We start from the raw sequence: 24,713 nt of genomic DNA on the forward strand, positions 1-24,713 counted from the left end.
TGATGCGCTTAGTATTGGTGTTGACCATGACATAGTCCCTTATCATCTTGTCTGTAGTGTCACCAAAACAGAATGTTACTGATAGACTTCTAAGTCCTGTTAGAAAGCCATCAACGCTCGTTCTCATTTTCCCTTTGACGTCTGGTGTAGACATGGTACCCTTCTAATGTTATACTTATAGTCGGTGTGAATCATAGTGCTAACCTCATCATAGCTTCTTAAAATACATCATATTCATCATAGTCATCAGGTTACTTTACTTTGGGCAATGACCTAAAAATGTCTTCTCCCACAGAGCCTAACAAATGCAGCAGTATGTTTTTTTTTTCTCTCAATCAGCATTTTCTCTGCATTAGTTGCTGATTGTTAAATCACAAACTTCTCCTTCTATTTCTTCCATTCTAATGGAGGATCCCCTTTATTTTGAAGACACTTTGGGGGAGGATCCAATTGCATGCTTAAGGGAAGTAAAAACACTCCTCAATAAAGTCTGAGGCAATTCTGAACTAAGAGCAGAATGATTGATAAGAAGTTATGTTATACACTCAAATGTATTAATTTCATACAATAGAGAGCAATAGAAAGTGCCAGACGATAACAGTTACGTGGAATAATGTTCTTCACAGAAGGCAGTTTATGCAGTGAAACGTATATTGTCCATAGAGAACCATGTCTCAACAAAATGGCCGCCGGAGGTCAAAAAGATGCTTGGAGCGCTCAGTTAACTCACCACTGTGCTCGAGTAGGAAAGAAGGGGGGCAGCAACAACAAGGCGGGCCTTCCAGGGAAACTCCCAGGGGTAGATAAATTGGGCGGCACACCACAGCACATGGATGGGGACTGCAAGGACAAGTTGAGACCATTACTGAAGTAGCAGCAATAGATTACTGTGCAGCAAAACCTCACCCAATACTCCTTGAACAACTCAGAAATGTCACATACCACCTCCTCAATAAGCTGCAACATGGTGGATTCTGCTCCACGTCGCTAACATTTGTTGCATTGGCCAAAGAAAGATGAACAAGGTAACTAAATAACAGGAAAATACTTTATTTACTTCTAAGCAACATGGAGGCCGGCAGACTGGTCTCAATGGTCATCTTAGAACGTTAGTGATCTAACATTCTAAGACCATAACAATGAGCAGAATACGCAAGGGAAAACAGGGAGGGAGAGCAACAAACCATTACTCAATGCATAAATGTGACATATGACTGCTGGGATTGGATTATCCTCTGGGAAAGCTGAAGACGTAAAACAGCAGAGGAGATTCATTGCAACTCCTCATATGAGCAGGGGTCCATCTTGCTTCAGATAGGAGTCCATCGCCTACCCTTCATTGGTGAAAGAAGTTCATGGTCACACACGCTGTGGGTCATTGGTCCACCCGAGCCTGCATTTACCCAGCAGAAAAATCTTTCCCAAGGAATAAGCCCTTGACAGTGGAACCTTGGAGCACATCCCTAACTGTCCTCTCTCTATGTGTACACCCACCTGCAGACTGCAGTAAATCTTCAGTAGCCTACGAGTGGGAATCTTTTTCAACTCAAATGTGGGATAACAATTCAATGCAATGAAACACAAATTCTGGAAACCAGGTGCGGAAGTCACTACCCCACGTTAATGATAAGTGATAATAGGAGTGTGAGCGGTACCTGCACTTACCTCAACAAACAGTAAATTACTGGCACCTACAGCCATTTGTCTCTATGTGGGTCTGCAAAGCCTGGTGATACGTCACAATACAGAAATAATTGGTTTAACCGGTATGTACCAGAATTTCCATTGGTTCAGTCACCTCAAGGGAAATAAGGGGTTGGGGATGTTGTGTGAATGTTTTCTAATCCTACAAGTGTCGCTTAACTATAGTGACCCATCTCAAACTGAGATAAAATGGTTTGGACAGTCAGCTCTGGCTTAGAGGCTGTGGACAAACTGTGGATTTCTTCCACACTAGATGGCTCTTCCCCATACTGAGGGCATTTCTATACGGACTAAGCAAATGTTTGAACTCTTTTTTTGAGAACATGCAGATTGATGGGGTTAAGCTTATATTGTTGTGATGATCTACCAAGCTGGTATACCAACAATTAATGTGATCTCGGATTGATGGTCTCTCAACAACCCTGAGAGGCTGTGTCCCATAAAAAGGCATCAGAAAATGGATTGGGGCAGGCTTGCGGAGAAGTGTGTATATAAGGAGAGGGGTTCTTCTAAGAAATATAAGAAAGTTTGGGCCCATGGATAAAGTGCAGGAAGGTGTCCTGAGGGTGGATAGACATTGTAAATCTGGAGTGTCGCTGCACATAATAGAAGGATGGTCGGGAGGCATGCAAAAGTAAAACCTTATAACCACTTACGGGAGGGTAGCGAAGGCTCAACACTCAGGCTACATTAAAGAATGTAGGTCTCGGCATTTAATATTATTCTTTACTACTCTTCTTCATAGTAAAATAGATTTATTTCCCAGTCTGTAACCCTTGTCATTGCTCAGGGTTGCCATAATCTGTGATGCCCCTCAAAAAGATTACCTCAGGTAAAGATTAATAGATAAAATAATTTCCTTACTCTAATGCTCCCCTTTTCCTTATCTCTTTCCCGCTTGCCCTGGGCTTTTGGAGTTCCCTTGTCTCTTTTGCTTTTTAATTAGCTTCACTGGGTCAATGGGATATCTTGGGCATGAAATGACAACTTTTCACTTTCTACCAACTTTATTTTTGTTTTTTGGGATTGCTTCCCTTCGGAGGGAGCCTCATAATATAACAACAGAGGCAAGAGAAGAAAGCAGTTGAAATAGTTTTTTTTTTACCGTAGCTTAAAAAATATTTTCCCTTATTTATTATTAAGTTTAATTAACTTTTTTTTAAATTTTCCCTACACTTTAACATTTGAAGATATCTGCTCCGAACCTGGAGTCTCCCTATGGTAAAGTATAGGCAAAGGTTAAAAAGTGTATTTAATTCAAATGAAATTAGTAAAAAAAAGTTATACTAAATATTAATATAACTAATGTTAAATAATTATTTTAAATGTAGAACAAATTAAAAAAATACTACTGCACAATGATGTTAATTTTAAAATTAATTTATATGTATTCCATTAAATAAAAATAGTTTTTCTGATGCTTAAATTAAAAAATAAATTCCCACCTAAAGTTGAAAAAAAAGTATTGTATATTAATAATTATTTGAAGTGATGTATAGAATTCTTTAAAATAAATGTCATTATATGTTAATAAAAATTAGCGGTACAATAATTTATAAATAAAAAAAGGCTGTTTATGGGGAGAATTGTGGGGAAATACTAAAAAATCAACATAGTTAACATCAGTGGAAAACACATGTTTGAGATCCCTAGTGGTTGTACCATGCAGTGCCCAAGTAATATCACTGAGTATTGACATTGGCACCAAACACATTGCACAAAAAGCCAATTTGAGGCTGTTGGCTTTTTGGAGAAGATTTTGGAGAAGATTGTCCTGCGCGGTTTCCGATTAGCACGAGAAGAGGTTATAGCCTTAAACAATAATTGCAAGTTTACTTGGCTCAGTTGGGTCTGCTCGAAACCAACATCTGTGGGGTGGAGGGAGCTCTGGTATAACCGTGGGGATGTTGAAATTGTTACCAAAAAGCTTCTCTCAGATAAGGATTGGAAGGTTCCATTGAGAATATTTATGTAACAGCCTCATGTGATTCACTTATGGGAGGGTCCTTGGATTTTAAATCTATCAACTTGAGCCCTTCATAGATTATATGACTCCGCCTTTGGCAAAGCAGCTGTATATAAAATGTACACTTCCTAAAAATAGCTTCTGTTTGAAATGGAGAAACCTGAATATCAAAAAAGATCTTTGTGCAGCTTGAAAACGAGAAAGGAGAACTGCATTGCATTTTATTGTGTTTTTTTGCAAAGCTTACGAGCATCATAGGAAGCAGTGGGTATTCCCAGGATCCAGGCTTGGTGTAAAGCAATATTTGGAAGCACTGAGAAGGCTGAGATCAGACACTCATCTAGAGATTGTCTTCAGTTTAGCAAAGTGTCTTCATGCCACATGGATTTTGAGAAGGAAGGCTCACAGGGGACTTTTAATTGTTTTAATTGATTTTATTGAATAGATTGTATTGACTATGATTAATATGATTTATATATTATGATATTTATTGTTGTAAATAGGCATTATTTGTTTTGTTTTAATGATAATTTAAGTAGAAAATTCCTTGAATAAACTAAATTTGATGAAGATGACAAATCTTATGTAGAGGTATCAGAGAACTGGGTGGAAGGAGAACCTCGGACTCTATGACATCACTCGCTCTCGCGCCCATTGGTCCCACACAGATAGGATTCATGGCGATGGGCCGCCACCATCTTGGAAGGTTTGTCAATGTGAGTTCATGAAGCTGCCCAGTGTGAGGGCTGTGGTTTGCCACGCCCCTCTCTTTGATTGACTGTACTTCTTTTAGGCCAGTTTTTGCATCTCTCTCTCCAAGGGGGGGGGGGGGGGCACGCCCACTCCTCCACCAGCTCCCTTGGCTGTAGCTATAACTCTATTAGAGAAGTCCCATGCAAGCGTCTCAAGCCACTGGACACTCGAATACTGCAAGTTGCTAACTGCGATTCTCTTTCTGTTTCAGGTGTGTACAGTATATCATCTGTAACTGCGTGGAAGGCAGTGGTGCAGAAAATGGTAAACAGAACCATAGATAAAGACAAAACCGCTGCCGAAAACCTAACAGAAATTATTTCCACATTGTTCACACACTACAGATGCTAATTAACATTAAACGCGCCCTGACAACGAGTAGAACGCGCCGAGAGCACTTTTATCTACTGAGACTTACTCTTGAGCAATTCGTATGTTTTTTCAAGTAACATAAAAAGAAGCAAAAATCAAAAGATTTGATCAACCTTAATTGACGTCAGAAAAAAAATCTTCTTGCAATATTAGCGCCTCGTCAGGGGCACTAAACGCTACATAAATGTAAAGTACGTGCATCCTAACCTTTGTGCAAGAGACGCATTTTAAAACCCACCAAATATTTCCCAAACACACTCAACAGACATATAAATGCTACAGCAAACCATGGACAAGTGCGAACGGCTGAAAGGCTGGCGAGAGGTCGGCTGCTGAACTCCCCCCCCTCTAATGTGGCCAGCTGACTTCTGCAAGCATCACAAGAGGTCATCACGCACCGCCCTGCGTCGCAGCCGCTTTGGCTAAACCTCGGCTGTTTGCTCTGGTAATGAATGCATTGTTCTTGGCTAATTATCTTGACACGGAGCATTACCCGTATGGGTAAGATTAACTCTCGCTAGTATCTCTGACAGGCTTAGGGGCGCCAATGCACCATAATCCCCGGGTGCCAGGGTGGTTTCCAAGGCTGATTTTCACTCACTGAGGGACTGAGGCGCTCTCCCACAGGATTTGCATCGGTAGGAGAGATGGTCGAGTACCTTGCATCCACCGGCAATTTAGCAAATACATGTATTTATTATTTTGTTAGTTCTCTTTATAGCGCCCACCTGTCCAGGTGCACGTCAAGGTGCTTTACAAGGTTCCCAGAATACATATATAAATATATTGTACAGCGTATTTCCCATATTTTGCTGCTGTTCTTATAACTATTATTTTTGGGGAATTGTACATACACTCTCTTATATTTTGGATGGACTTTTGATGTATCAGGTGCTTATACTGTTAAAATGGTTTATGTCAATAGTTGTTAAGTGCTCTGTTACTACTATATGCTTCTTGTCTATGATTTTGTTCTTGTCAGGTATGGTGATACGTAAAGGGCCTATGTCATGCTATAGAAAACGAAACATGAATATATAAAATAAATACGATTAGTTCAGAAAGACCAGTTGAGATCAGATGCCCGGCAGTCGGGATCTCCTGGCCAGAGGTTAGCTTGTCGGTGGACTGCAAGGGCTGTGCAACAGGTCAGTTTTCAGCACTCTCTGAAATTCTGATTGTCAGGGTCTCTGACGAAGTGCAGGATAAGGAGGTTCCATAGTGTGGAACTCTGACATGGAGGGCTGCATGCCAAATCATTTGAAGCTCACCTGGCAAAACAATTTTGGAAGAATCTGGAATTACAGACTGTGGCTAGACAACCCCAGGTTACTAAAGGGCCTCTAAGGAATGCTTCATAGGGTTGGCAAGATGTGGGCAGACAGCTTGGAAGACTAGATAAGTTGGGCAACACGGAGCCCTATTAACACACTGCATTTTGTAGTATGTTTAGTGGTATTACAGGCGTACTACTAAGGCAGACCCCCCAGGATATAGCGGCATGGATTCGCAAATTTAGCGGCACAAATATGGAAATTTAGCGGCACAAATATGGAAATTTAGCGGCATTTTTGCGGCCCTTTATTTTACTCATAATCATTCATTTTCAGCCTTAAATCAATGGAAAATCTTTTAGCAGAGTATTCTACTTTCAATAGGCAACCTGGAATATGGAACACTGGAAGCAGCTCACAGGTGAAGGCTGTTATCCTTTGGAAATGCAATTCTCCATTCCTGGTCCCATCAGCCCCTCGGACAGACTCCCATCTAATCCCCGTGCTGCACTCATGTTATGAGAGCAGCGCGGAGATTAGCCTGAGCGGGCTGGAAAGACGCTCCGCTCAGACCAGGGAGTCTGTGGGATTTCTCCAGCCTGGCTGTTCAAGGCAACTGGGCTGGAGATACCTAAGAACGCATGTGTGTTTGGCCGGCCTGAGACTTCCAGCCAAACACATATGCTCACTCTGGGAGTGCCCATAGCGCTCCTCCTCCCCCTCCCATGCCTCGGCCCTGCCCCTCCCTACAGCTCTGGCTCAGAGCCTGCAAATGAAAAATAAAACTATGCTAGAACATAGTTTTATTTTTCATTTGCAGGCTCTGAGCCAGACAGTGGGGCAACGCTCTTCTGCCATTGCGGAGGAGCCGCCGCTGAAGTGCAATTATTGTGATCGGCTGCACTGTCCGTTCTGCACCTGGAGCTCCCAGTTAAAAGTGTGCCAACAAGTGACATCAAGACGATTAACTTCTTGCCACTACTTACCCTTATAAGATCAAAACCAGATGGAGGTGCAAATATGCCGATCGATAGCATGGGTTGGATTGCAAAGGTTCTGCACTATTTTGCTGCAACCACAAACACTTTACTGTAGATTTTCCTATTTCCAGTTGTACTCAATACTAGCAGATTGCTTTACAGGTGGCTTCATATGCATCATATGCATCAAAATGATTGCTATAGCAGGTTTGCATTTTCATTTTTGAGAGGGAACCACTCAGAATCGACCTTCTCACAGTTTCCCGGTGTCTGCCCTCTTCCCAGGCATCATACAAAGGAAGCTTACAGCTGCACTGCCTTTAAAAGATATCTTGTACACTGGGACACTAAATACTGGGATGAACTATTGGCAGCCAGTCAGTCCAGAGATTTAACGGACTTCTGGCATCTTGTGAGGTGGGGCATGGGAAACCAAAAACCAGCCCCGGTTAATCATGTCCCACCAGAAAAATGGGTAAAGCACTTCAAATCCCAGTTTGCAAATGTGAATAATGTCCCGCCACCCGCCCTAGCTTCTCTTAGCCCCCTTCTGCCAGCTACTACACTAGTGTTCACCAAAAAGGATGTCGAATGTGCCCTCAATTTAATTCCTAAAGGCAGGGCCCCGGGCCTAGACAAAATTCCTGCAGACTTGTTCTTGCATAGCAGGTCAGTCTGGGTCCCTTACATCGAACTATTGGCGAACACCCTGGCTAAAGGCACCATGGTGCCAGATATATGGCGGGGAGCCGAAATCGTACCAATTTATAAGAAGGGTGACCGAGCTGACCCGGGAAACTACAGGCCAATTAGCCTAATAGCCTGTATTCAAAAAGTTGTGGCCAGAATGGTCCTTCTCAGGGTCCAGACCTGGATTGAGGAATCGGGAATTATGTCCACTTTACAGGCTGGTTTTCGACCCCTGACCAGCACGGTGGACCAAGTTTTTAGATTTTCCACAATATACTGGAAATGGGTGATTCTGGGGGGAGGTACACTGTATGCAGCCTTTGTTGATTTAAGGGCTGCATTTGACTTAGTACCGAGAGACAGGCTGTGGAGAGTGCTCCATGATCAGGGCATCCCACCTGAATTACTTGCAATTTTGATTACATTACATGAAAATAATTATGCGCAGGTCAGGTGGGGTAACCAGAGCCAAGTGACTGACAGCTTCCCAACGGATAGGGGTGTCCGGCAAGGTTGTGTGCTGGCACCCACACTATTCACATTGTATATAAATAAAGTTATTGAATATTACCAGGACTCTACAACCGATCCACCGAAACAGAATGGCATCCCCGTCCCCCTTCTGATGTTTGCTGATGATACCCTCCTATTATCCAAAACACAGGAAGGGTTACAGAAGGCAATAGCCTGCTTTGAAAAGTTTTGTAATGATTTTGGCCTTTCTGTTAATGTCTCCAAAACTAAATTTATGACAATGCACAGGCACCGGAACATCAGGGGCAGAGTTTTTATGAATGGGGAATTATTAGAGCAGACTGACAGCTTTAACTATTTGGGTATCACGCTGGGCTCCAGGTTACAGTGGAAGCCTCATGTGGCCCATTTAATATCCAAGCATGCGCAACTTTCTGGCGCACTGCTAAGAGAATTTAAGCTATCAGCCACTAAACCCATAGCCCCAGTATTAAAAATCTATGACTCGAGAGTAAGATCTTCCATGCTGTATGGAGCTGAATTGTGGGGGTCGTCTGATATAGCAGGCTTACAAAAAGCACATAATAGGTTTCTTCGCTGTATCACAGGCCTCCCACAATCTACACCACTAATACCTCTTCGCATGGATCTGGGGTGTCAGAGTCTAGAAAATATTTGTAGATTTAGACCAATTGCCTATTGGAGAAGACTGTGGGTTACCCCTGAATTGAACCACTATGCGTTGGCACTTCTGGAGACGCGTAATATGGATACTGGGGAAAAAATTCCTTGGTTCAGAAAGGTAAAAATCCTTCTAAAGTCCTTAGGAATGGGGGATCTATGGGATAATCCACAGGGGACAATAATTCCCACTAAACAGGAGTTGAAAGAGGCTTACTGGTCATATATATCCCAGGTGGAGTTCCAGTCACACACAGATCCTTCACATACCAAGGTTTTTTTGGAGCTGAAACATTCTATTGGGTATGAGAAGTACTGGGATTTGATCACATTGCCTCTAGATAGGAAATTATATAATCAGTTCAGGGTAGGTACTCTTCCACTGAACACGGTTACCTGTAATTGGGCTTCCAGCAAAAACGATCAAATGTGCCCTTTCTGTAAAATATATCGCGAAACTATAGCACATATTTTGTTTATTTGCCCAGTATATAAGGCCCCCCGCCTAAGATGGATAAGAGCAGTCTGCATTCAGAAGGGTATTAAGACGGGGATTTCTGCACTAAGAATATTTCAATCCGATAGTTCTGAAATAATAGTGATTGCCATAGCTAAATTTCTGAAACGGATGTGGTTAATTAGAGCTGGGAAACTGAAAGCCCTTCAGCTGCCCTAAAAGTAATCCAGTATAATGGTGGAATCTTTTGTATTCTTTTAGCTTGTTTTTATGAAAGTCAGATATTTATTTTTTTATTTGGTCGATTAGGAATACCACTTATGCAGTAAAACAAATCATGTTGCTCTTAGCTTTAGTACCATGAATTCTATATGTATAGCCCAAAAATTGGAAACACTTGATGATGAAATGTTTTTTAATGTGCTTTTGTAAATAATGATGAGTTTTGTTTTTAAAATTGTCTTTCATGACATGAAGTCGAAATAAAGACTGTTTGATTGATTGATATCTTGTAGCAAGATCATAAATCACAGTCAGCTTGTCACAGGCACAGGTGTAGAAATTTACTTTTCACTTTCTAGAGATGGGTTGTACATTTCCGATTTTGCACGCACTTTTGTAAAAATTGCGGCATTTTTACAAAAGTGCCGATTTCGCGGGCACTTTAGTAAAAATCGCGGCATTTTTACAAAAGTGTCGATTTCGCGGCAAACCGCGAAATCGCGAAATCGCGAAATCCTGGAGGGTCTGCTAAGGTATCACAAAATGCTATGTACAAACCTCCAGGTGTAAATCTCCGCCTCTTCTATCTTTTTTATGGAGAGATCCTCACACATGTAAGTTTACTACTTAGGGCCCGATTACGATGCAGGCTGAAACGGCTCCGGCGTTGGTCGGAGCCCTTCAGCCCGCATTGTAATCGGCTGTTCGGATTCCATTCCGACTGACCCATTTTGAGGAGGTAGGTCAGAAGGGAATCTGATTTCTGAATGGCCTCCGACGGAAAGCCTCTCGGCCGGCTCTTTCCAGGCCAGGGATTACGATGGCAGATTCCCACTGCATTTCTGAGCCGGCCTTTCCGACGCAGAATGGCTTTGGGAATCTGTCTTTGGGGGCCCCCAGCAGGGCCCCCATTGGTGCATTCTGTTCGGAATGCAAGCTCCCATTGTAAAGTACATGGTTCAGTCGCATCCTACTTGCTGGGCTGGAACCGACAACAGGAGGTTGTTTGGTTCCAGTTCCCAAACAATGTCCACGGACTCCGGTCTGTCTGACATCGTAATCGGGCCCTTAGTAGTAAATGTAAAGGGACCAGGAGGAGTGGCTTGAGAAAAAAGGGAAATACTACTCAAAGGGTGGGGTTTAGGGAGAAGTAAGGGTGGTTTATGGAGGGCTAAGGAGGGGTTTAGAAAGGGACGTGCACCCACCAACAAAAAGGTTAAACATATTTGCCGGGATGTCCCGCTGTTGTGCAGAATTTAAAATAAAAGCCCACATAAAATAATGGTAAATTAAATTACATAATTTAAATAGTTAAAAATATAAATAATGTAATGTTAAAAAAAACGAAATAGGGTAAGCAAGGACACAGTAGCATGCATGCTGACTGTCTCAAAGCTACACATGCGATAAGCATATTGTGTTTGCGCGTCTAATTTATAGTTCCACACTATCATGTGTGCTGTGTCATTGAATGCTTTTTCCACAAATCATCACCATCCCAGCCTGATGGATGGAATTGTATTGTTTAAACCTATGTGCTTTTGTACCCTAGGTCTTAAAATTCAAATCAGGAGAGGTAAGAAATTCCGATTATATATATATATGTATATATATATATATATATATATATATATATATATATATATATATATATATATATATATATATATATATATGTGTGTGTGTGTGTGTATTCACTGAAAAAACCATAGGTTTCAGGCACGTTATAGTTAGAAATTAGCATTTAAAAAACCATAGAAATTAACTGAAAAAACCATAGGTTTCAGGAACGTTGTAGTTAGTTGGACATTTCACTCATACAAAACCATAGAAATTCCGGCGTTATTGTTAATTCAGCTAACTATAACTCGCGCCCCCGCAATGCACTGCTGATGACGTCACATATTACATCATTCATGACATGGTCAGTGACATCACTGATGACATCACTGATGACATGTCAAATGACATCACTGATGACATCATCCAGTGACTGTGTGTTTCTGTAAAGTTTAAATTTGTTTTATATATATGCCAAGCTGTATTGAGGAATGAGTGGGTGTATAAGTGTCTGTATGGAGGATTTAGTAGGTACGTGACTGACTGTATAAGTGAGTGATTAAATGTGTCTTACTGAATGCATGGGTTAGTGACTAAACTGTGTGAAAGTCTGTATCAGTCTGCCTGTTCTTGTGTAAGCTGCTGCATGGGTTGGTGAGTAGCTGCATGAGTGTCTATATGGGTTATTCATTGCTTGCCTGAGTATTTCTATGGCTGCCTGAGTGTGTGTGTGGGTGGGTGGGAGGTGTGTGACATCTGTGCATAGATGTGTGAGTGGTTGATTCACTGGGTGTATGGGTTCAAGAGTGCATGTGGAAACAGCTGTATGGGTGGGTGAGTGTGTGTATCGGGGTGTTGGTGAGTGAATGGATGTCTCAGTGGTACATGTGCAAGTAACTACATATGTTAAAGGCAGTATATGTGAGTGATGGTGTATATAAATAACTATATGTGAGAGTCAGTAATTGTGAGAGTGGCGGCATGGGTGAGTGTGTATTTGTATCAGTGATTCTATAAGAGTATGAGTGACTGTATGGGTGGATGAGTGGATGTGTGTGTAGACCTAGGAATCAGTCAGTGCGTATTTAGTAACTGGTATTGATGTGTCTATTTTTTCAAAAATGGTAGTCTGTATTTTAGAGTGTGTCTATCAAAGGTTATATTCAGATGTGAGGAGGTGCATCAGATTTTCACATGGATGATGTCATCAGTGATGTCATTTGAGATGTCATCAGTGATGTCATCAGTGATGTCACTGACCGTGTCATGAATGATGTAATATGTGACATCATCAGCAGTGCATTGCGGGGGCGCGAGTTATAGTTAGCTGAACTAACTATAACGCTGGAATTTCTATGGTTTTGTACAACTGAAATGTCCCACTAACTATAACGTTCCTGAAACCTATGTTTTTTCAGTTAATTTCTATGGTTTTTTAAATGCTAATTTCTAACTATAACGTGCCGGAAACCTATGGTTTTTTCAGTGAATTTCTATGGTTTATTTAAATGCTAATTTCTAACTATAAAGTGCCTGAAACCTATGGTTTTTCCAGTGAATTTCAAAGGTTTTTTAAATGAAAATTTATGTCTACTGTACCTCAATCCTATGGTTTTTTTATTTTATATATAGATATATTTAAAAAAAATTGAATAATTTTTAGTTAGGAAAACTATATTCATTCTTTTTTTTTTAACACTATACAGAAGTCGCGCACCCTTCGCGCAACCAACACGATGGCTGCGCGCATTCTGGTAGCCATTTTGATAAGTCGCGCTGGGGTCGCGACTTCGGCATAATTTGTAAAGTATGAAATATCTTTAAATTAATTATAAATAAAAGTTTTCCTTTAAGTGTTTGTCCAAATTTATTAATAAAAGTATTTTTAAAGTATTATTTTCAATAGAATTTAGACTAAAAATTATTCGATTAATATTGGATTCGGAGGTTAGGAGGGATGGCCATTTTGCTCGATCTGTTTTGCAAGATTTTTTGGTCTAGTCAGGTGGACACCCTCCTCCGGGTGAGAGACGGCTTGAGGATTCTATTCAAAAGGTGAGGAATCCACAGCCAGAAGTATCCATCAGAAGAGTAAGTTACTTACCTTCGGTAACACTTTTTCTTGTGGATACAGTATCTGCCTGTGGATTCCACACTGTCCCACCCGCCTCCCCGTTGTCTACCTGTTTCTACCAAAAAGATGCTTTTACTGTTTGGTATGAATGTTTTTAATATGTCTTAATCATGCTTATGTTTTAACCCCTTGCATGCCCGCCCCTTTCCCCGCCCAGTGCCGCGCTTTTTATTAGCGGGCGGAGTTCATGACGAGCTGGACTCGTCATGGGCACAGCGCCACCGCAGCCCATGACGAGTCCAGCTCGTCATGGGCACTGAAGGGGTTAATAGTGAGAAATGCTTGATCTGTTGCTATTTCTTTATGCCTTTATTGGTTATGCATTTGTGTTTATATATATATATATATATATATATATATATATATATATATATATATATATATATATATATATATATATATATTATCTACTGGCGGTCGCCAGTAGATAGTTATAGTTAGGACCCTGTTTCCATAGGAAATCCGCAACATTCTATTTGGAATAACTTTGGCGCCGGTCGACGAATCCTCGCGAAATTTTCAAAATAGGTGGGGCGCTCCGCTCCGCTCCTACCCTGAAAGTTTCGGGCGGATTCGTCAAGCGGGGGCTGAGAAAAAAGGGGGGTCCCAAAACGCGTTTTTCCCATGCATTTTTCCTTAGGACCTTTAGACACAGCTACAGCCCGAATGGCTGAATAGAATTACTTGAAATTTGGCAGAGAGGTAGTCCTCAGGTCAAGGAAGTGCCTTTTGTAGGTCTGGTGTAAATCTGTTCAGTAGGTCCTGAGAAAATAGCATTTAAATCAATATATATATCTATAGGCGCGCTCCGTGCGCTTACCGTAAGCTTACCGTACGCGCACGGTGCTGTGCGCGAGCGCGATTCTGATTGGTTGTTAGATCTTAGTAAACATTCGAATCGGTCGAAATCAGGAAGTGTCGGCCGCCATTTTGTCTCTCGCAGTCTGAGGGGGTGTAAAACAAAGGTGGATAACGTGAAAAGGGGGCATATTATATATATATATATATATATATATATATATATATATATATATATATATATATATATATATATATATATATGTGTGTGTGTGTATTCACTGAAAAAACCATAGGTTTCAGGCACGTTATAGTTAGAAATTAGCATTTAAAAAACCATAGAAATTAACTGAAAAAACCATAGGTTTCAGGAACGTTGTAGTTAGTTGGACATTTCACTCATACAAAACCATAGAAATTCCGGCGTTATTGTTAATTCAGCTAACTATAACTCGCGCCCCCGCAATGCACTGCTGATGACGTCACATATTACATCATTCATGACATAGTCAGTGACATCACTGATGACATCACTGATGACATGTCAGATGACATCACTGATGACATCATCCAGTGACTGTGTGTTTCTGTAAAGTTTAAATTTGTTTTATATATATGCCAAGCTGTATTGAGGAATAAGTGGGTGTATAAGTGTCTGTATGGAGGATTTAGTAGGTACGTGACTGACTGTATAAGTGAGTGATTAAATGTGTCTTACTGAATGCATGGGTTAGTGACTAAACTGTGTGAAAGTCTGTATCAGTCTGCCTGTTCTTGTGTAAGCTGCTGCATGGGTTGGTGAGTAGCTGCATGAGTGTCTATATGGGTTATTCATTGCTTGCCTGAGTATTTCTATGGCTGCCTGAGTGTGTGTGTGGGTGGGTGGGAGGTGTGTGACATCTGTGCATAGATGTGTGAGTGGTTGATTCACTGGGTGTATAGGTTCAAGAGTGCATGTGGAAACAGCTGTATGGGTGGGTGAGTGTGTGTATCGGGGTGTTGGTGAGTGAATGGATGTCTCAGTGGTACATGTGCAAGTAACTACATATGTTAAAGGCAGTATATGTGAGTGATGGTGTATATAAATAACTATACGTGAGAGTCAGTAATTGTGAGAGTGGCGGCATGGGTGAGTGTGTATTTGTATCAGTGATTCTATAAGAGTATGAGTGACTGTATGGGTGGATGAGTGGATGTGTGTGTAGACCTAGGAATCAGTCAGTGCGTATTTAGTAACTGGTATTGATGTGTCTATTTTTTCGAAAATGGTAGTCTGTATTTTAGAGTGTGTCTATCAAAGGTTATATTCAGATGTGAGGAGGTGCATCAGATTTTCACATGGATGATGTCATCAGTGATGTCATCAGTGATGTCACTGACCGTGTCATGAATGATGTTGGCATCCTTTTTCGTGGAGAAGGTGCAGACAATCTACCGAGGATTTATACCATCTGTTCCCGGGGATGCTCCTAGTGATGTGACGGTCTCGGTGTCCGAAACTCTGTCCATCCTGCCGGCCATGTCTAACGAGGTATTTGACACTCTGAGCCTCAAAATTAAATCTGGCTCCCCCTTAGACCCACTGAAGCCGGAGTTCCTTACCCGTCTCCCGCCTCTCTGTCGTGAGCCCATTTTGGACTTGATTAATCTCTCCCTCAGTGAGGGCGTGGTCCCGCCATCCTGGAAGCAAGCTGTGGTCAGCCCTATTTTGAAGAAACCCAACTCTGACCCCTTGCTCCCGGAGAATTACCGGCCCATCTCCCTCCTGCCTTGGACCGCCAAGGTCACTGAGGCACATGTGAATTCCATCCTGTCTGCCCACCTCTCTCGTAATAACATTCTTGACGAGAGTCAAAATGGATTCCGCGCTCAACACAGCACTGAAACTGCCTTGCTCTTTATAACCGAGCATCTGCGGTCAGTGCTGGATGCGGGGCAGACTGCGGCGCTCCTACTGTTAGACCTGAGCGCCGCGTTTGACACGGTGTCTCATGACATTTTGATGCGGCGCTTGGAGGAAGTGGGTATTGGGGGGAAGGCTCTTCAGTGGTTCCGCTCCTTCCTCTCGGACCGGTTTTTCAAAGTAGCCATTCCACCTGGCCAGTCCTCTTTCCATTCTTTGGAACTGGGAGTCCCTCAGGGCTCTGCTTTAAGCCCCACATTGTTCAACTTGTATGTTAAACCGCTGGCTGCTGTCGTCAGGCAATGTGGCCTTACCATGACATCGTATGCCGACGACACGCAGCTGGCGGTGACACTCAGTGGGGACCCTGAGGTGACTGCGCCCAGGTTCCGTGCAGGACTTATAGCTGTGGCTAGCTGGATGCGTAGCAACTGCCTACAGCTCAATGCTAAGAAAACCGAGGTCCTGGTTGTAGGGAAGCAGGCGGAACTCTGGGGAGACCAGTGGTGGCCTTCCGAACTGGGGGTGTCCCCCATCCCAGCGGCCGAAGTCAAAAATCTGGGGGTTTGGCTGGATTCTAACCTTTCTTATACCAGCCATACAAAGAAGACAGCAGCTACCTGCTTTGGTATTCTGCGAGGACTGAGGCCAGTCCTCAAATTCTTTGACCCTCCCACTCGGCAACTGGTGGTTCTGGCCTCTATCCTTTCCCGGCTGGACTACGGGAGTGCCTTGCTACTTGGAGTCAACCAGGCTGAGGCTACTAGGCTTCAGAGGGTGCAGAACGCTGCTGCATGGGCCATTGTTGGCCTTCCGAGACGATGTTCTGTCTCTGCGGTTCTGACCTCCCTTCACTGGCTTCCGGTCAGACAGAGAATCAAATTTAAGGCTCTCTGTCTGACATTTAAGATTCTGAAGCTTTCCTCTCCCCCTGCTTTGGCGGGCCTTATTTCTTCATACGTCCCCACGCGGTCCCTCAGGTCTGAATCTTACCATCTGGCGATTAAGCCTAGGTTCAGGCTGAGTAGGATGGGAGGACGCTCCTTCCCTGTTCTGGCGGCTGATCTATGGAATTCCCTTCCTTTACATATTCGCGCCCTAAATAGTCTGACTCTTTTTAGACGCGCTATTAAAACCCACCTGTTTGCCTCTGCTAATTGATTTCTCTTCTCCTCAGCTTTGACCTGTTGTGTTGTGTACCTGATCAGGCGCCAGGACGCCCCTTCGCTGTGGCAGCTGTGCGCCTAATAAAAGTTATTAACATAACATAACATAACATAACATATGTGACATCATCAGCAGTGCATTGCGGGGGCGCGAGTTATAGTTAGCTGAACTAACTATAACGCTGGAATTTCTATGGTTTTGTACAACTGAAATGTCCAACTAACTATAACGTTCCTGAAACCTATGTTTTTTCAGTTAATTTCTATGGTTTTTTAAATGCTAATTTCTAACTATAACGTGCCGGAAACCTATGGTTTTTCCAGTGAATTTCAAGGGTTTTTTAAATGAAAATTTATGTCTACTGTACCTCAATCCTATGGTTTTTTTATTTTATATATAGATATATTTAAAAAAAATTGAATAATGTTTAGTTAGGAAAACTATATTCATTCTTTTTTTTTTAACACTATACAGAAGTCGCGCACCCTTCGCGCAACCAACACGATGGCTGCGCGCATTCTGGTAGCCATTTTGAAAAGTCGCACTGGGGTCGCGACTTCGGCATAATTTGTAAAGTATGAAATATCTTTAAATTAATTATAAATAAAAGTTTTCCTTTAAGTGTTTGTCCAAATTTATTAATAAAAGTATTTTTAAAGTATTATTTTCAATAGAATTTAGACTAAAAATTATTCGATTAATATTGGATTCGGAGGTTAGGAGGGATGGCCATTTTGCTCGATCTGTTTTGCAAGATTTTTTGGTCTAGTCAGGTGGACACCCTCCTCCGGGTGAGAGACGGCTTGAGGATTCTATTCAAAAGGTGAGGAATCCACAGCCAGAAGTATCCATCAGAAGAGTAAGTTACTTACCTTCGGTAACACTTTTTCTTGTGGATACAGTATCTGCCTGTGGATTCCTCACTGTCCCACCCGCCTCCCCGTTGTCTACCTGTTTCTACCAAAAAGATGCTTTTACTGTTTGGTATGAATGTTTTTAATATGTCTTAATCATGCTTATGTTTTAATAGTGAGAAATGCTTGATCTGTTGCTATTTCTTTATGCCTTTATTGGTTATGCATTTGTGTTTATATATATATATATATATATATATATATATATATATATATATATATATATATATATATATATATATATGTGTGTTCCCTCAAATTGCCCAAGCATTCCAAGGACGCACTCACAGTGTTTGTCACCATCCGGTTTATTGAGGAAAACAACAGCGTCTTCAATCCATTATTCACAAACTAAAGCCTGACGCGTTTCGAGGCCGGAGCCTCCTTTTCAAAGGCAGCTTGATAGCGAGTGAGCAGATAGGCTTCAATTACGTGTTTCCAAGCATGTGATTAATTTATACGCCCCCCAGTGGGCTGATGCTTAGTGCAAGTGAATTGCGTGCTTGCTGGAATTTGTAGTCCAGTTGTCTTGAAGCCCTGCCGTGAAGGACTGCACCGATTCTGATTGGTTGTTAGATCTTAGTAAACATTCGAATCGGTCGAAATCAGGAAGTGTCGGCCGCCATTTTGTCTCTCGCAGTCTGAGGGGGTGTAAAACAAAGGCGGATAACGTGAAAAGGGGGCAGGCTGGACAGTTCCTGACCCCCTAGCCTTTGTCAGGGGGTCTTAGAAGGACCCCCAAGGGCAAAAAATGATTTTTTTTTTATTTTTTTTAAACCGCCGAATGCGCGCAGCGCACGCGCACGGCGTAAACGGAGAAATTCCGCGAAATTCGCGAAATTACGCGTACCGTGCGCGCACGGTAAAAAAAAAAATTCAAAAAGGAAAGCTTAAAAAAAAATAAAAAAATTGTGAGGTAAGGTTGGCTCTTAAAAGAGCCGTTGGGTTCATAGAGGGATGGAGGAAAGAAAGAATGGGAATATTATGAGCGTCTACAAATGTGCTGGTCTATCTTATTGTTAATAAGGGGAACACTGGTCTCCCCAAAAACAATAAGACCAGAACATGTTATACACCTCATTACAACCCTCCCAAATCGAGGGTTAACATCCAGAGGAGCAGAAGAAGGTGATGCTCCCACCTCAGAGGAAGGGCTCAGCTGAGCTGCCGATGATGTACTCGGCTGAGCTTCTGAGGCTGGGCTCTGGTGACTTACTGAAGAGTTTTCTCCAGTATGTCGAGCAAAGGTCCTGGGATGTCTATCCCTAAGGTGTCTCATCATAGAGTGATTTCCAAAGGAATACTTTTTCCTAGGATTTCCTCTTGATAAAACACGGTCACAAAGTGTGCAAGTGACCAGTGGAGCATTGACCTTTTTCTCCCCCTCTGGAAAAGTAAAATACTCCCATATAAAAGAATTCTTCTGTTTCCTCCTTCTCTGGATGATGGTGGTGCTGCTAGCCTCACTCTCAGAAGAGGTCTGCTGTTCTGCCATTGTATCCCAAAGACAATTCAGCTCCTGCTCCTAGAGAATCACAAGCAGTAATGAGGGGAATGGGTGTGGTGTGGGAAGTTTCTGGAACTGAAAGTAGTTTCAACCAATGAAAAGTGTTCTTTCAAGCAGTAATGAGGGGAATGGGTGTGTTGTGGGAAGTTTCTGGAACTGAAAGTAGTTTCAACCAATGAAAAGTGTTCTTTCAAGCAGTAATGAGGGGAATGGGTGTGTTGTGGGAAGTTTCTGGAACTGAAAGTAATTTCAACCAATGAACAGTGTTCTTTGTGGATCACATGACCTACCGTGCGCGCTCCGTAAACTTACGGTACGCGCTCGTAAACAAGTACGCATGCGCAAACGTGACGCTTACGGAGCGCTTACGGAGCGCGTACGTAAGATGCACTCGCACATGCGCATTACACGCCCCTGCGTAACCGCGACGTTACTTCCGCGTGTACGCATACGTCACGCACATATCACGTAAGCGCGCTGTACTTATGACGTGCGGAGCGCGTAGCGTCAGCTTACCGTATGCGCATCCTATTACGTACGCGCACCGTACTTATGACGTACGGAGCGCGTACCGTCATCTTACCGTACGCGCACGGAAAAAAATGCAAAAAAAAAAAAACTTTCTATAATGCAGGATATAGTACATATATTATTTTAAACATAGATTTAAAAAAAATCACAAAAAAAAAATTTGCATTTAAAAAACCGTGCAAATTCACTGAAAAAACCATGGGTTTTACGCACGTTATATTTAGGAATTAGCATTTAAAAAACCTTGCAAATTCACTAAAAAAACCATAGGTTTCACACATGTTATAGTTAGCGGAAATTTTAATCATAAAAAACCATTGAAATTCCCCCGTTATAGTTAGTGCAGGCAACTATAACTCACGCAACCGCAATCCTCTGCTGATGCTAATACTGTATTTAGACACTTATTTGCCCATGTCTTCTTCCATTAAATTTTAGCTATACATATATTGCAAATATTTTTTTTTCAGAAAGACACATATGTCATCAGCAGAGGATTGCGGTTGCGTGAGTTATAGTTGCCTGCACTAACTATAACGGGGGAATTTCAATGGTTTTTTATGATTAAAATTTCCGCTAACTATAACATGTGTGAAACCTATGGTTTTTTCAGTGAATATATATATATATATATATATATATTGTAAACAATGTGCCTTGCGCATAGGAGGTCACTCGACATCGCCTTAGTAAAATGCAGCCTGAACCTTCGTAGGTAATGAGACCAAGACCACAGGCTTAATTAGCATATTGCGGTGTACTGTTCAAGTTAAGGAAGTCCCAAACTGCAGTCTCATAGGCTGTTTTACTTTCTCCCCAGCCTGCGATGGTGCTCCTCCCCACGGCTGGCTGCCGTGTAAAATCTTGTAAACAATGTGCCTTGCGCATAGGAGGTCACTCGACATCGCCTTAGTAAAATGCAGCCTGCTTACTCAGTCCATCTTTAATAGTTTGACGTCATCAGCAGAGGATTGCGGTCGCGTGAGTTATAGTTGCCTGCACTAACTATAACGGGGGAATTTCAATGGTTTTTCACGAGTGAAATGTCCAGCTAACTATAACATGTGTGAAACCTATGGTTTTTTAAGTGAATATATATATATATACATATATATATATATATATATTATACTATGTATACATGTGAAAATGTGTCGGTCCACCTGTTTATCTTGGTGGCATGGAAAAAATGGGTGGAACTGACGTCAGCACGCCGACGAGGTCCTCTTATGGCTCCTATGACGTCAAACGGTGTCCCGAGCGGAGACGTGCTATTATGACATTGTCGTCGACGTGGGAGAGCTAGGAAAGAATTTCTGTGGAATGCGGGCGCAGGGGATATTCACCTAACTGTTCAGGCTAGTCCTTTGGGAGCAACTGTTTATGTTGCCACTCCAGAAACCGAAACCAGTGATCCGAGGGCAGAGGCCCTGCAGATGGCACACGAGGTGGGGAGCCCAGTCGTGTGCACCGGCGGGGCTGCGAAGTGACAAGCATCACTGCCCACAAAAAAGGTAACGAGGGCATTGAATAACACAGGATCTTCTCTTTGTATCTGGCAGGAACAACAAGGCTAAAATCCCCTAGTTCCAAAATGTAGAATTAGTGCTACAATGGTCTTTAAGAGTACCTGCGATGGATGCCACTTCTGCCTTCCGTACACTGGAGGCGGCACATGGGTCACGGGGTACGGTCATACTGCAGTGGGACGCACACTCGTTGACCTCTCATGGCACTGCTCCACACTTCGGGGACAACGCTTTCCATTAGCTGTGTTTTCTGATGACGCGTCGTGCCGGCCCCATCCAACAGCAGAACCCCTTTAGATCCAAACAGACTCTTCCACTCTCTCACCGGAAGTGAAACCAGGCCACGCGGACACTTTCACAATACAACAGCCAGGAATGCACTTTTCGGTAAAAAAAACACATTCCTTCCTCCTACCTTATCAAACAAGCATTGGCATAGCCAATAGGTCTCACCTTTGGGACCTTATAAGTGTTTAGCCATGCAACAGTTGCATAACTAAATACTTATAAGGTCCCAAAAGTGAGACCTATTGGCTATGCAAAGCGGCCGTGCGGCAGCGAAAGTGAAAGTGATCGCGATCACGATCACACATCAAAGCAGCCGCGCAGCCGCAAAAGTGAAAGTAATCGCGGTAAAGCGCGGCGCGCCCGCGCACATGCACTGTAGCACTAGGCTGGCCTGGTAGCACTTTTTGGAGCTCTCTCAATAAATCTCGCCAGACCAGCGCATGCGCTGGGTCAGCGAGACCTAATAAACGACTCACTGAAGAACAGGGGCCAGCTTTGATCGCTAAACAGCGGTTACAACGACTTATTTACTTTGCGATACCATTACAATGCATGCATTACCACGCATGCGTTGTACATCGCAAAGTCATTACTATGCATTTTTTTAGAACGCATGGTCATTTACCACGCATGCCTTGACAACAAATTTTGTTGTTAAGGTATGTATGGTAAATGACCACGAGTTCTAAAAAAATGTAGACGATCCACGTCGTTGTAAGGAAAAGGAGGCTGTTCCATTTCCTCACAACGACGTGCACCACCCCTCAGAGACGACATGAAGCAGGAACCACGAGGAGAGAGGAACCACGAGGAGTGAGCGGTAAGGGGGATAGGGCATGGGGTGGTGGTTCCTTTTCTAGGGTTTAAGGTAGTGCAGTGGTGTTTGGGTAGTCTAGGGGGTCGTGCTCGGGGTAGTGTTTTAGGGCTTAGGGTAGTACAGTGGTGTTTGTGTAGTGTAGGGGGTCATGAAGGGGGTAGTGTTTTAGGGTTTAGGGTAGTGCAGTGGTGTTTGTGTAGTGTAGGGGGTCGTGCTGATGGTAGTGTTTTAGGGTTTAGGGTAGAGCAGTGGTGTTTGTGTAGTGTAGGTGGTCGTGCTTGGGGGTAGATTTAGGGTTTAGGGTAGTGCAGTGGTGTTTGTGTAGTGTAGGGGGTCGTGCTGGGGTAGTGTTTTAGGGTTTAGGGTAATGCAGTGGTGTTTGTGTAGTGTAGGGGGTCGTGCTGGGGTAGTGTTGTAGGGTTTAGGGCAGTGCAGTGGTGTTCGGGTAGTGTAGGGGGTCATGCTGAGGGTAGATTAGGGTTTAGGGTAGTGCAGTGGTGTTTGGGTAGTGTAGGGGTAGTGTTTTAGGGTTTAGGGTAGTGCAGTGGTGTTTGTGTAGTGTAGGGGGTCATGTGGGGATAGTGTTTTAGGGTTTAGGGTAGTGCAGCGGTGTTTGTGTAGTGTAGGGGTCGTGTTTTAGGGTTTAGGGTAGTGCAATGGTCTTTGGGTAGTGTAGGGGGTCGTGTGGGGGGTAGTGTTTTAGGGTTTAGGGTAGTGAAGCGATGTTTGTGTAGTGTAGGGGTCGTGTTTTAGGGTTTAGGGTAGTGCAATGGTCTTTGGGTAGTGTAGGGGGTCGTGTGGGGGGTAGTGTTATAGGGTTTAGGGTAAGGCAGTGGTCTTTGGGTAGTGTAGGGGGTCATGCTGGAGGTAGTATTTTAGGGATTATGGTAGTGCAGTGGTGTTTGGGTAGTGTAGGGGGTCGTGCTGGGGGTAGTGTTTTAGGGTTTAGGGTAGTACAGTGGTGTTTGTGTAGTGTAGGGGGTTGTGAAGGGGGTAGTGTTTTAGGGTTTAGGGTAGTGCAGTGGTGTTTGTGTAGTGTAGGGGGTCGTGCTGATGGTAGTGTTTTAGGGTTTAGGGTAGTGCAGTGGTGTTTGTGTAGTGTAGGTGGTCACGCTTGGGGGTAGATTTAGGGTTTAGGGTAGTGCAGTGGTGTTTGTGTAGTGTAGGGGGTCGTGCTGGGGTAGTGTTTTAGGGTTTAGGGTAGTGCAGTGGCGTTTGTGTAGTGTAGGGGGTCGTGTGGGGGTAGTGTTTTAGGGTTTAGGGTAGTGCAGCGGTGTTTGTGTAGTGTAGGGGTCGAGTTTTAGGGTTTAGGGTAGTGCAATGGTCTTTGGGTAGTGTAGGGGTCGTGTGGGGGGTAGTGTTATAGGGTTTAGGGTAAGGCAGTGGTCTTTGGGTAGTGTAGGGGGTCATGCTGGAGGTAGTATTTTAGGGTTTATGGCAGTGCAGTGGTGTTTGGGTAGTGTAGGGGGTCGTGCTGGGGGTAGTGTTTTAGGGTTTAGGGTAGTACAGTGGTGCTTGGGTAGTGTAGGGGTTCGTGAAGGGGGTAGTGTTTTAGGGTTTAGGGTAGTGCAGTGGTGTTTGTGTAGTGTAGGGGGTCGTGCTGATGGTAGTGTTTTAGGGTTTAGGGTAGTGCAGTGGTGTTTGTGTAGTGTAGGTGGTCATGCTTGGGGGTAGATTTAGGGTTTAGGGAAGTGCAGTGGTGTTTGTGTAGTGTAGGGGGTCGTGCTGGGGTAGTGTTTTAGGGTTTAGGGTAATGCAGTGGTGTTTGTGTAGTGTAGGTGGTTATGCTGGGGTAGTGTTTTAGGGTTTAGGGCAGTGCAGTGGTGTTTGGGTAGTGTAGGGGGTCATGCTGAGGGTAGATTAGGGTTTAGGGTAGTGCAGTGGTGTTTGGGTAGTGTAGGAGGTCGTGCTGGGGGTAGATTTAGGGTTTAGGCTAGTGCAGTGGGGTTTGGGTAGTGTAGGGAGTCGTGCTGGGGGAGTGATTTAGGGTTT

The sequence above is a fragment of the Triturus cristatus genome, chromosome 3_1, assembly GCF_964204655.1.
Source record: "Triturus cristatus chromosome 3_1, aTriCri1.1, whole genome shotgun sequence".
NCBI lineage: Eukaryota > Metazoa > Chordata > Amphibia > Caudata > Salamandridae > Triturus > Triturus cristatus.